This window comes from Aotus nancymaae, unplaced genomic scaffold (assembly GCF_030222135.1).
Source record: "Aotus nancymaae isolate 86718 unplaced genomic scaffold, 86718_ANA_hifiasm-v0.15.2.pri h1tg000016l, whole genome shotgun sequence".
Taxonomy (NCBI): Eukaryota; Metazoa; Chordata; class Mammalia; order Primates; family Aotidae; genus Aotus; species Aotus nancymaae.
Genome location: NW_026988428.1, coordinates 41,050,345 through 41,062,888, shown reverse-complemented (window position 1 = coordinate 41,062,888; position 12,544 = coordinate 41,050,345). Strand labels below are relative to the sequence as shown.

The 12,544-nt window shown below is 47.6% G+C and overlaps 1 protein-coding gene across 17 annotated transcripts in view; it reads left to right on the top strand.

Annotated features, from left to right (window-relative positions):
* The first annotated feature begins 278 nt into the window (after nucleotides 1–278).
* R3HDM2 (R3H domain containing 2) overlaps nucleotides 279–12,544 on the top strand; it is a 190,692-nt gene continuing 178,426 nt past the window's right edge. For 6 of the 17 annotated variants that reach the window (XM_021675300.2, XM_012469725.3, XM_064377268.1 and 3 more), the window contains exon 1: nucleotides 279–315. The gene's annotated coding sequence lies outside the window, so the exon portion shown is untranslated. The remainder of the gene's footprint in view (nucleotides 316–12,544) is intronic. The other 11 variants (XM_021675303.2, XM_064377269.1, XM_064377262.1 and 8 more) reach the window with 3 other exon arrangements.

Here is a 12,544-nt window from a genome sequence, read left to right as displayed (position 1 = left end):
CGCAGGCCGCAGCGGGGGGCGGACTCTGGGCTTTTCTTCCCCTTCTGATTTTCCCCTCCCCCCTTTTCTCCCTTTCCGGATTTGGTTCCCCCCTTTTTTTTCCCTCTCCCCCCTCCTTCCCAAGTCCCTTTCCCCTCCCCTGCCCCGGTCCCCCCTGCTTCCCAGCCCTAGAGCCCGGGGAAGCCCCTGCCCGAGAAGAGCCCGCCCCCAGCAGCGAGCCGCCGCCGGCCGTCGGGGCCGAGCGGCAGCCGAGCGGCCGTGGGCCCGGGCGGCAGGCGGAGACACGGGCGCCCTCCCCGCTACGGCCCGTGCGAGGTGAGGCCACCTCCCGGCCGAGGGGGCGGGCGGCCCTGGCGGCCTGTGGGGAGGGGGCGTGGCGGCCACTCGGGCCGGCGCGAGGAGGCCCGGCGGCCTGGGTTCCCCGCGCCGGGGCAGCCGGGGCCCGGGAGCGATGGGTCAGCGTCGGAGGGCCCTGGGAAGGACTGTTCCAAGTGTACGCAGCTGGAGAGAAGCCGGGGGCGCGGGGCAGAGGGCGGCAGTGCGGGGGCAGAGGGGTGGCGCCACCTGTGGCCTCTGAAGGGGGGGGGACCTAAAAACTGTTGCGCCCTTGCTGTGGCTAGCTCCGTGAGTGTCTTGGGTGGCCGTTTTCCTTCGAACATGGAGAATGGAAAAATAGGACGGAGAGGTGTAGAAGTGTTTAAAATCATACCGGTCTCCAGGTTTATTACGGGGACAGGGATTTAAGTTGGCACATACAGGGAGATGTTTCTATAGCTTAAAACTTGGGCCTACGCTAAGCTCATAACTTGCTCGAGCCCCTGAAATTGGAGCCCGCTTCAATTTGTTTTCCCTTAGAGCCAACATTTTTCAACATTTGTGGCCATTAGCCTAGGAACTACCGAATGCCTACTTTCTCAGAGTGAATTGTTCTTAGATAATTATGAGAAATGACCGAATAACAATCCCAGAACTGTGTTAAAACCAAAGAAAAGTGGAAAAGTTTAAATTCAGACCCCAGTTGGATGAATGCCCTTGTACATATGTTGTTCAAATAGATAACTAAGATTGAGAAGCCCGAGTCCTGTCTGATGTTCGCAAGCAACGTGGAGATTCAAGGAAGGAGGAAAGTGACAGGTTTCACTTCAGGAATATCACCAATTCCTAGTATTTTATTGTATTTTTAGATAGATTTGCAGTTGAATAATTTGTGGGTCTTCTTCCTAATGCTTTTTTTTCATTTTCTTCCTCCAATATTCTCCCTTTCCACCCCCCAACCCCTTTTTGATGCTGGGGTATCAAGACAAAAATTTTTTTTTTTTTTTAAGACAGGGTCTCACCCAAGATGGAGTGCAGTGGCGCCATCTCAGCTCACTGCAACCTCTGCCTCCTGGGCTCAAGCGTTCCTCCTACCTCAGCCCCACAAGTAGCTGGGAGTACAGGGGTGAGCCATCGTCCCCAGCTAATTTTTGTAGAGACGGGGTCTCACTTTGCTGCCCAGGCTGGTCTGGAACTCCTGAGCTCAAGCGATTACCTGCCTTGGCCTCCCAAAGTGCTAGGCTTGAGCCACTGCGCCTGGAAAGACAAAAAGTTTAAATAGTGGTGAAAAGTGGCAGGTTAGATTAATTCAGTTCAGTTTTTAGTTGTATTTTTCTTCCCCTGTTGCTGTTCTCCAGAGGCTTGAGAGAACAGAAAACTTTTCTTGAAGGCCTGATGAACTCTTAACAAAAGTTAAATTTCAGAGTTGCAGTTCCAGTTGTCCTTGTGTCCATTATATGATCAGTAGAGCTTCACAATTTTTTCTTTGTAGAGATGGGATCTTGCTATGTTGCCCAGCCTGGTCTTGAACTGCTGGCCTCAAGTGATCCTCTGGCCTCAGCCTCCCAAAAGCACTGGGATTACAGGCACGAGCCATTACGCTTGGCAGAGTTTCACAGTGTAAAGTTTTAAAAAATTTTACAAATAAAAATAGCATGTCCGACTGGCCAGGTGCAGTGGCTCATGCCTGTAATCCCACACTTTGGGAGGGCAAGGCAGGTGGATAACCTGAGGTCAGGAGTTCGAGTCTAGCCTGGCCAACATGGTGAAACACTGTCTCTACTAAAAATACAAAAACAGCCAGGCATGGTGGCAGGCACCTATAATTCCAGCTTGGGAGGCTGAGGCAGGAGTAACACTTGAACCCAGGAGCTGGAGGTTGCAGTGAGCTGAGATCATGCCACTGCACTCCAGCCTGAGTGACAGAGTGAGACTCTGTCTCAAAAAATAAAAAAAAGCGTGCCTGGTATTATTTAACGGAAAATTAAGAGATAGCTTTCTTTTTCAAAATAAAAACCACTTTTGCCTGTCAGGCTCTAGATCTGTGGCACCCTTTTTCCCCAACATGCACTCTGGCCTCTTGCTGTTCCTTGAGCACACTAGGCACACTTCTACCTCAGAGTCCATGCTTTTGTTCCCTCTTCCTGGATTACTTTTTTTTTTTTTTTTGAGACGGAGTTTCACTTTTGTTGCCCAAGCTGGAGTGCAGTGGAATGATCTCAGCTCACTGCAACCTCCGCCTCCTGGGTTCGAGTGATTCTCCTGCCTCAGCCTCTGGAGTAGCTGGGATTGCAGGCAAATGCCACCATGCCTGGCTGATTTTGTATTTTTAGTAAAGATGGCGTTTCACCATGTTGTTCAGACTGGTCTTGAACTACTGTTCTCAGGTGATCCACCTTCCTTGGCCTCCCAGAATGCTGGGATTACAGGCGTGAACCACCTTGTCCAGTTCGGATTACCATTCTCTTATAACGCTGCATAAGAGCATAGCCCACCTGTCCCCTCACTACCTTCAGGTCTTTACACAAATGTCGCTCATTTTTTTTGTTTTTGAGATGGAGTCTTGCTCTGTTGCCTAGACTGGAGTGCAGTAGCATGATCTCGGCTCACTGCAACCTCTATCTCCTGGGTTGAAGCGATTCCCCTGCCTCAGCCTCCTGAGTAGCTGAGATTACAGGTGCCTGCCACCCTGCCCAGCTAAACTTTTTTGTATTTTTATTAGAGATGGGGTTTCACTGTATGTTGGCCAGGCTGGTTTTGAACTCTTGACCTCAAGTAATCCACCCACCTAGACCTCCCAAAGTGCTGGAACCACCACGCCCAGCCCATATGTCACTTTTTGTTTGTTTGTTTGTTTTAAATGGAGTCTTGCTTTGTTGCCCAGGCTAGATCTTGGCGTGATCTTGCCCAGGCTAGTGGCGTGATCTTGGCTCACTGCATCCTCTGCCTTCCGGGTTGAAGCGATTCTCCTGCCTCAGCTTCCTGAGTAGCTGGGATTATAGGTGTGCACCACCACACCTGGCTAATTTTTGTATTTTTAGTAGAGACAGGGTTTCACCATACTGGTCAGGTTGATCTGGAACTCCTGACCTCAGGTGATCCGCCCACCTCGGCCTCTCACTCAAAGTGTTGGGGTTACAGATGTGAGCCACTGTGCCTGGCCCAAATGTCACTCTTAGCAGTGATATTCCCTTGGCTATCTGGATGGCAAAGTCTCTCCTCTATACACATTCACATAACTCCCCACCCCCCCCTTTTCTGCTTTATTTTTTGCTTTAACCCTATCAACCTATAACATATTATATATTTTAAACTTCCACAGTAGAAAGTAACCTTCAGGGCCCAGTGCAGTGGCTCACGCCCGTAATCCTAGCACTCTGGGAGCCTGAGGCGGGTGGATCACCTGAGGTGGGTGGATCACCTGAGGCCAGGAGTTCAAGACCAACCTGGCCAACATGATGAAACCCCATCTCTACTAAAAATACAAAAAAAAATTAGCTGGGCTTGGTGCTGGGTGCCTGTAATCCCAATTATTTGGGAAGCTGAGGCAGGAGAATTGCTTGAATCCAGGAGGCGGAAGTTGTACTGAACTAAGGTCACACCATTACACTCTAGCCTGGGCGACAGAGTGAGACTCTGTCTCAAAATACAAAAAAAAAAAAGAAGTTTGAGACCAGTCTGGCCAACATGCTGAAACCCCATCTCTACTAAAAATGCAAAAATTATTTGGGCATGGTGGCACATGCCTATAGTCCCAGCTACTCAGGAGGCTGAGGCAGGAGAATGGCTTGAACCCAGGAGGCAGAGGCAGGAGAGCCAAGATTGCACCACTGCACTCTAGCCTGGGCAATAGAGCGAGACTCTGTGTCTCAAAAAAAGAAAAGCTTCAGGAGAGCAGGCGTTTTGGTTTTTTTAAATTTTTTTGAAAGGTAGTCAACTTTATTCTCCTTAAACCACAAAATAGAGTCTTTGGACATCACTAGTTACAGAGTCTTGCCGAGGTCTTGGCTGGGGTGGAGCAGTTAGGTCAGAGGCCAGGACTCCTGCCAGGTCTCTTTAAGATGCTAATACCCAGGTTAAAAGACTCAGGGCAAGGGTGGTGCTGGAGCTGGCAAGGCTGCCACCCCAAATCTGGGGGAGACGGCTGCTTCTCTAAGGGGGCACAGGGTCCAGGCCACAGTGCCCAGGCTTTACGGGGCAGCGGCTGCTGCACAGCGCTACATCTTCTGGGCAAACGACGACGGGTGAGGGCTGGCCCAGAAGTACCAGGGCCACTTCTCCATCTTCCTCTTGCAGGCCAGGGCATTTTTGTTTTATTAATTACTGTATCCTCAGCACTTAGAAAAGCACTTGACACGCAGTCAAGTGTGCAACAGATTTGTTGACTGAGTAGGTAGGGAGTTTCTTCCTTGAACTCTTGCCATGAATTTCTGGTTGTGATTAGTTGTCCTTGGAAGGGTGGGATAGGTTTTCACTAGGAAAACCTAGTTTTCTAAGGTGCTCATTGAGAGAAGTGATGTTTTTTCTTGGGATGTTTTTCTTTTGACAAACATCTTGTGCTTTCAGGCCATTGAATGAAAATACTCTGAGGGCAGAGAAGAGGATGGAGTGTGGAAATTCTTTGGTGTTAGTAGTCTTATCTCAGATTTCATGTGCCTAGAATTTTTACCTACTTCATGCTCTTCACTTGAGGTTTGTTCATATCCTTGCCAAGACAAATATCACTCTCGTTACCTCTGACCCTGGAGAGCTGAGAAGGCTGGTTCCACTTTGAACTTTTCAGTAGCCTGAAGATGTTAGTATTTATAGTCCTGGCCCTGTGGGCTAGTTCCCACCCTCATCCCCCCAATTCATGTAGAGACCCTTGAGTTTAAAACTATAAGAACAGATTTCTCTACCAATGATAGAATGTTCAGTTCTAGAGAACATGTGATCCTTTTTTCACAAATTGATTTTGGGTGGCATTTTTAGCAACTAAATTATGCTAAGTTTGAGGGTAAGAGTAGCAGGTAGCCGGGCGCGGTGGCTCATGCCTGTAATCCCAGCACTTTGGGAGGCTGAGGTGGGTGGATCACCTGAGGTCAGGGAGACCAGCCTGACCAACATGGTGAAACCTTGTTTCTACTAAAAATACAAAAATTATCTGGGCGTGGTGGCACGTGCCTGTAATCCCAGCTACTCAGGAGGCTGAGGCATGAGAAGGGCTTGAACCTGGGAGGCAGAGGTTGTAATGAGCTGAGATTGTACAACTGCACTTCAGCCTGGGCAACAGAGTGAGACTCCCTCTGGGGAAAAAAAAAAAAAAAAGGGAGCAGGCACCCTGTATTCTGTGGGTTATCCCTCATCCCTCATTTTATCTTTCCTTAGTTTCTTTTTTCTTTTGTTTTTGAGACAGAGTTTCTCACTGTCACCCAGGCCAGAGTGCAATGGTGTGATCTTCGTTCACTGTAACCTCCCATTTCCTAGATTCAAGGGATTCTCCTCCCTCAGCCTCCCGAGTAGCTGGGATTACAGGCACCTACCACACCCAGCTAATTTTTGTAGTTTTAGTAGATACAGGGTTTTGCCTTGTTTGCCCGGCTGGTCTTGAACTCCTGACCTCAGGTTATCCGCCCGCCTTGGCCTCCCAAAGTGCTGGGATTACAGCCAGGAGCCACTGCGCCCGGTCTGTCTTTCCTTAGTTTCTTGGTTGGTACATTAGTTACCTTCATTGACCTTCTGGCTAGAGTAGCCTGGATGAGATTTCTCTTTGGGGCAATTTGGCTACTCTTTAGCTCCGGAAGGCAAAGGGAGTGAAATGCTTTTTTTTTTTTGAGACGGCGTCTTGCTCTGTTGCCCAGGCTGGAGTGCAGTGGTGTGATCTTGGCTTACTACAACCTCTGCCTCCCGGGTTCAAGCGATTCTCCCGTCTCAGCCTCCTAAGTAGCTGGGATTACAGGCACCTGCCATCATGCCTGGCTAGTTTTTGTATTTTGTAGAGATGGAGTTTCACCCTGTTGGCCAAGCTGGTCTTGAACTCCTGAACTTAGGTGATTTGCCCACCTCAGCCTCTCAAAGTGCTGGGATTACAGGTGTGAGCCACCACGCCTGGTCTGAAGTGTGCTTTTAGCCCTTTGGTGGCAAAGATAAGGCTTTTGCTTAAACCTTTGCGAAGACATTGAAAGCTGCCAGACCTAGGAGAGAATGGTTAATGGGAGGTGCAAGAATTGGCGATCTGCTATACATTTGACTGGATATAGTTATGATGTTATTAGTATAAAGAAGTAACTACATCTTCTAGAATCATATTAGTAGTTCTCATTTTGTGAATAATTTCTTTTAATCTTTGTTTTGTTTTTTGAGACAGAGTCTTGCTTTGTCGCCCAGGCTCGTGACAAAACTTTGTTTTACGTGCACAGTTATTAAAAATATCATATAGGCTTGGCATGGTTGTTTACACCTGTAATGCAGCACTTTGGAAGTCTGAGGCTGGAGGATTGCTTGAGCTTAGAAGTTTGAGGCTGTGGTGAGCTATGATTGTGCCACCATACTCTGGCCAAAAAAGGCTAGGTTTTCCAAATATACAGTTCATATTTTTGCTAGGCCAGTGTTTTTGTTGCATATGTGAGTTGTAAGAATTTATGGTTTTGGTTTGTGAGGAACACTATGGGCATCAAGAAATCCTTGGTGTCTTGGAAAAGGGTGGGTCAGACTTGTGAAAGCTTACAGGCTTAATAACAGAAAACTAGGAGGAAAGTAATTAAGACTGTGATAATCCAAACTTAATGATAGGTACATTTGAAATATCTGGCCAGATGTGGTGGCTCACACCTGTAATCCCAGCACTTTGGGAGGCCAAGGTGGGTGGGTCACTTGAGGTCAGGAGTTTAAGACCAGCCTGGCTAACATAATGAAACCCTGTCTCTACTAAAAATAAAACTTAGCTGGGAATTATGGTAGCACATGCCTGTAATTCCAGCCACTTGGGAGGCTGAGTCGTGAGATTGCTTGAACCTGGAAGGTGGAAGTTGCAGTGATTGAGATCATACCACTGTACTCCAGCTTGTAGCAGATGAATGTATACCTATGAGAAGTGTTCACTTATGGGTTTTTTTTTTTTTTTTTTAGACTGTCTTGCTCTGTTGGCCAGAGTACAGTGGTGCGATCTCGGCTCACTGCAACCTTTGTCTTCCAGGTTCAATCACCTCAGCCTTCTGCCTCAGTCTCCTGAGTAGCTGGGATTACAGGTGCCTGCCACCATGTCTGGCTAATTTTTGTATTTTTAGTAGAGATGGGGTTTCACCATGTTGGCCAGGCTGGTCTTGAGCTCCTGGACTCAACAGTCCACCTGGCTCGGCTTCCCAAAGTGCTAGGTGTGAGCCACCACGCCTGGCCCGCTTATAGTTTCTAATGCTGTTGGTGGAGACAGCTCCCAGCAGCCATCAAAATCAATGGGAAGAACATGGGAGACCTTGTAAAATTTAACAGATCTCTTTCCCTTTTTTTTTTTTTTTTTAATTACCTGCAACTGTCATGAATCTTTCCTTTTTTTTTTTTTTGAGACGGAGTTTCGCTCTTGTTACCCAGGCTGGAGTGCAATGGCGCAATCTCGGCTCACCGCAGCCTCCGCCTCCTGGGTTCAGGCAATTCTCCTGCCTCAGGAGAATCCCTGTGTATCTGGGATTACAGGCACGCGCCACCATGCCCAGCTAATTTTTTTTTTTTTTTTTTTTTTTTTTTTTTTTTTTTTTGAGACGGAGTTTCGCTCTTGATACCCAGGCTGGAGCGCAATGGCGCGATCTCGGCTCACCGCAATCTCCGCCTCCTGGGTTCAGGCAATTCTCCTGCCTCAGCCTCCTGAGTAGCTGGGATTACAGGCACGCGCCACCGTGCCCAGCTAATTTTTTGTATTAGTAGAGACGGGGTTTCACCATGTTGACCAGGATGGTCTCGATCTCTTGACCTCGTGATCCACCCGCCTCGGCCTCCCAAAGTGCTGGGATTACAGGCTTGAGCCACCGCGCCCGGCCATTTTTTGTATTTTTAGTAGAGACGGGGTTTCACCATGTTGACCAGGATGGTCTCGATCTCTTGACCTCGTGATCCACCCGCCTCGGCCTCCCAAAATGCTGGGATTACAGGCGTGAGCCACCGCGCCCGGCCTCCTTTTTTTTTTTTTTTTTTTTTGAGGCGGAGTTTCGCTCGTTACCCAGGCTGGAATGCAGTGGCGTGATCTTGGCTCACTGCAGCCTGTGTCTCCTGGATTCAAGCAGTTCTCCCACTTCAGCCTCCTGAGTATCTGGGATTACAGGGGTGCACACAATGCCTAATTTTTGCATTTTAGTAGAGATGGGGTTTAACCATGTTGGCCTGGCTGGTTTCCGGTCCTGACCTCAGGTGATCCACCTACCTTGGCCCCCCAAAACTCTGGGGTTACAGGCGTGAGCCACTGCGTTTGACCACAGATGTCTTTCATCCTTGTCTTCTTCCATTGTTTTTGCGGGATTCGTTACTGTTGACCTCTTTCCTTCTTGAAATATTTGGTGACACTATACTTTTCTACTTGCATTCCTGGCTCTTCTGCTCCTGCCCATTATTTACTTATTTATTTGAAATGACTCCTCACTCTGTCACCCAGGCTGGAGTGCATACTGCAACCTCCGCCTCCTAGGTTCAAGCCATTCTGCTACCTCAGCCTCCTGAGTAGCTGGGGTTACAGGCACACACCACCATGCCCGGTCAATTTTTGTATTTTTAGTAGAGACGGGGTTTCACCATGTTGATCAGGCTGGTGTTGAACTGACCTCATGATCTGCCCACCTTGGCCTCCCAAAGTGCTGGGACAGGTGTGAGCCATCGAGCCTGGCTTTATTTTTTATTTTGATACAGTGTCTTGCTGTGTTGCTTAGGCTGGAGTACAGTTACAGGATCATGACTTACTGCTGCCTTGACCTCCTGGGCTCAAGACTCCCAAGTAGCCGGGACTACAAGTGCACACCATCACACCCAGCTAATTTTATTTATTTATTTTTTTTGAGACGGAGTTTTGCTCTTGTTACCCAGGCTGGAGTGCAATGGCGTGATCTGGGCTCACTGCAACCTCTGTCTCCTGGGTTCAAGCAATTCTCCTGCCTCAGCCTCCCGAGTAGCTGGGACTACAGGTGTGCGCCACCATGCCCAGCTAATTTTTGTATTTTTAGTAGAGGCGGGATTTCACCATGTTGACCAGGATGGTCTCGATCTCTTGACCTCGTGATCCACCCGTCTCGGCCTCCCAAAGTGCTGGAATTATAGGCGTGAGCCACCGTGCCTGGCCAATTTTATTCTTTTACTTTTGTAGAAATGAGGTCTTCCTGTGTTGCTCAGGATGGTCTTGAACCCTTGGGCTCAAGCAGTCCTCCCGCCTGGCCTCCCAAAGTGCTGGGATTATAGACATGAGCTACTTGGGAGGCTGAGGCAGGAGAATTGCTTGAACCCGGGAGGCGGAGATTGCAGTGAGCCAAGATCCCACCATTATACTCCAGCCTGGGGAACAAGAGTGAAACTCTGTCTCAAAAAAAAAAAAAAAAAAAGAAATAGAATCTGTTAGAAACGGAGATGAGTGCATGCGTGAGTAACAGAGCAAGACAGAGAATAATAGTGGTGATGAGAAGGATGTGCTCTTGGGTGACTTCTAGTTTTTTGGGTTTCATGTCAGGGTGGATAGTGACTTCATTTATAAATTAGGGAATATAGGAAGATGCACATTTGGGAATAAAAAGTGAGATGTTTGGTTTTGGAATTGTTGAATTTGAGGTACCTGTGGAACTATATGGAAATGCCTGCTAGGTGGTTGGATATACCAGTCCAGAGGTAGAGAAGTTAGGACTGGAGAGAGATTTGGGAGTCAGCAGTATAGTAGTATATACATTGTAGTTAAAGTGATGGGTTTGGGTCAGCTTAAAGGCATGTTGAGACTGAAGAGCTGCAGGCTGAGGAGACACCTTGGAGAACACTGATAGTTAAAGGTGTGACTTGTGGAAGTGGAGCCCTGGAAGAAATCTGAGGAGGCCTAAAAATAGATGGAAAACTAGTAAAGGCTGGGCGTGGTGGCTCACACCTGTAATCCAACCTGGGCAACATAATGAGACTTATCTCTATGAAAAAGAAGAAACAAGCTTTGTCTTTCAAGATGACTGCAAAGAGATGGACAGAGAGGACAGTAATTAGAGGGAACATGGTGTACAAGGAGGAGTTTTTTAGATGACAGACAGCATATTTATGTATACAGGAGAATGAGCAAGACAATACAGAGCCTTGATAACAGAATGAAGTTCTTGAGCCTGTAAAGAAGATGCAGTCTAAAGCAGGGGTAGAATTATTATCCCCTTCATTAAGATAAGGAAAAGGTCAGGAAAGGGATGGGGAGAAATGTTTGGTATCTGAACAAAGAAATTTGAGAGAGTTTCTGTCTTATGACCTTTATATTACTTGTGATGTAGGGGACTTACTCTTTTGGGGCTGGGAGCTAATGTCTTAGTGTAAGGCAGGTTGGTAGATAGGGGCCTTGAGAAGAGAGACAAATTCAAGTAGCTGTTGAGAGAATGGGAGGGTTAGCTGCTGAGGGTACTTGTATGGCTAGGCAGACAAAGGTATCATGGGGTAGTGAAAGGGTGGGAGAGCATTTCAAGCAGATATGATAGTCTGGGCAAAGACCTAGCAGTATTAAAGAATATATATCAGGCTGGGCGTGGTGGCTCACACCTGTAATCCTAGAACTTTATGAAGTCAAGGCAGGAGAATCACATCATGTCAGGAGTTTGAAAGCAATCTGGGTAATATTGTGAGACCCCCATCTCTACCAGAAATTAAAGCAATTAGATGGATGTGGTGGCATGCAGCTCTTGTCTCAGCTACTCTTGAGACTGAGATGGGAAGATCACTTAAGCCCAGGAGTTTGAGGTTGCAATGAGCTGTGATTGCACCACTGTACCCTAGCCTGGTCAACAGAGTGAGACCCTGTCTCTAAAAAAAGAAAAAGATGGGCCAGGTATGGTGGCTCACGCCTGTAATCCCAGCACTTAGGGAGGCTGAGGTGGGTGGATCACAAGGTCAGGAATTCAAGACCAGCCTGGCTAATATGGTGAAACCCCATCTCTACTAAAAATACAAAATTTAGCCAGGCGTGGTGGCAGGAACCTGTAGTCCCAGCTACTTGGGAGGGTGAGGCAGGAGAATCGCTTGAACCCGGGAGACAGAGGTTGCAGTGAGCTGAGATTGCGCCACTGCACTCCAGCATGGGTGACAGAGCGAGACTCCGTCTCAAAAACAAAACAAAACAAGAAAACAGATGGCTGGGTACATTGGCTCATGCCTGTAATTTGTAATCCCAGCACTTCGGGAGGTTGAGGTGGGCAGATCATGAGGTCAGGAGTTCGAGACCAGCCAGGCCACTATGATAAGACTCCATCTCTACTAAAAATACAAAAAATTGGCTGGGTGAGGTGGCTCATGCCTATAATCCCAGCACTTTGGGAGGCTTAGGCGGGCGGATCACAAGGTCAGGAGTTTGAGACCAGCCTGACCAATATGCTGAAACCCCATCTCTACTAAAAATAGAAAAGTTAGCCAGGCATGGTGGCAGATACCTGTAATCCCAGCTACTCGGGAGGTTGAGGCAGGAGAATTGCTTGAACTTGGGAGGCAGAGGTTGCAGTGAGCCTAGATTGCAACATTGCACTCCAACCTGAGCGACACAGAGTGAGACTCTGTCTCAAAAAAATACCCAAAAAAACCCAAAAAAATTAGCTGGGCTTGGTGGTGCTTGCCTGTAATCCTAGCTACTAGGGAGGCTGAGGCACCAGAATCTCTTGAACCCGGGAGGTGGAGGTTGCAGTGAGCTGAGATCACGGCGACAGCAAGACTCTGTCTCAAAAAAAAAAAAGGAAAAAGAGAATATAGGTGGTATCTATGGAGCAGTATTTTGAATGGCTGAAGAGAAGGATATATTTAGGGGCTGATTTTATGGTGGGCTTAGAAGCTCTATTAAGGAATTTGGAATATTTTGAGGCAAAGGTGAACCTCTGAAGATTTTTTTTTCTCTGAAGATTTTTAATCAGATAAATGAAATTATTATGTTGTATTTTACAAAGGAAACTGGCAGCAATTTGAAATACTTATACTGGATTTAGAGTAGAGGGAGTGACACTTGTTAGGAGGCTGTTGTAGTCTATATAAGAGATATTGAGGCTGGGCACCATGGCTCATGCCT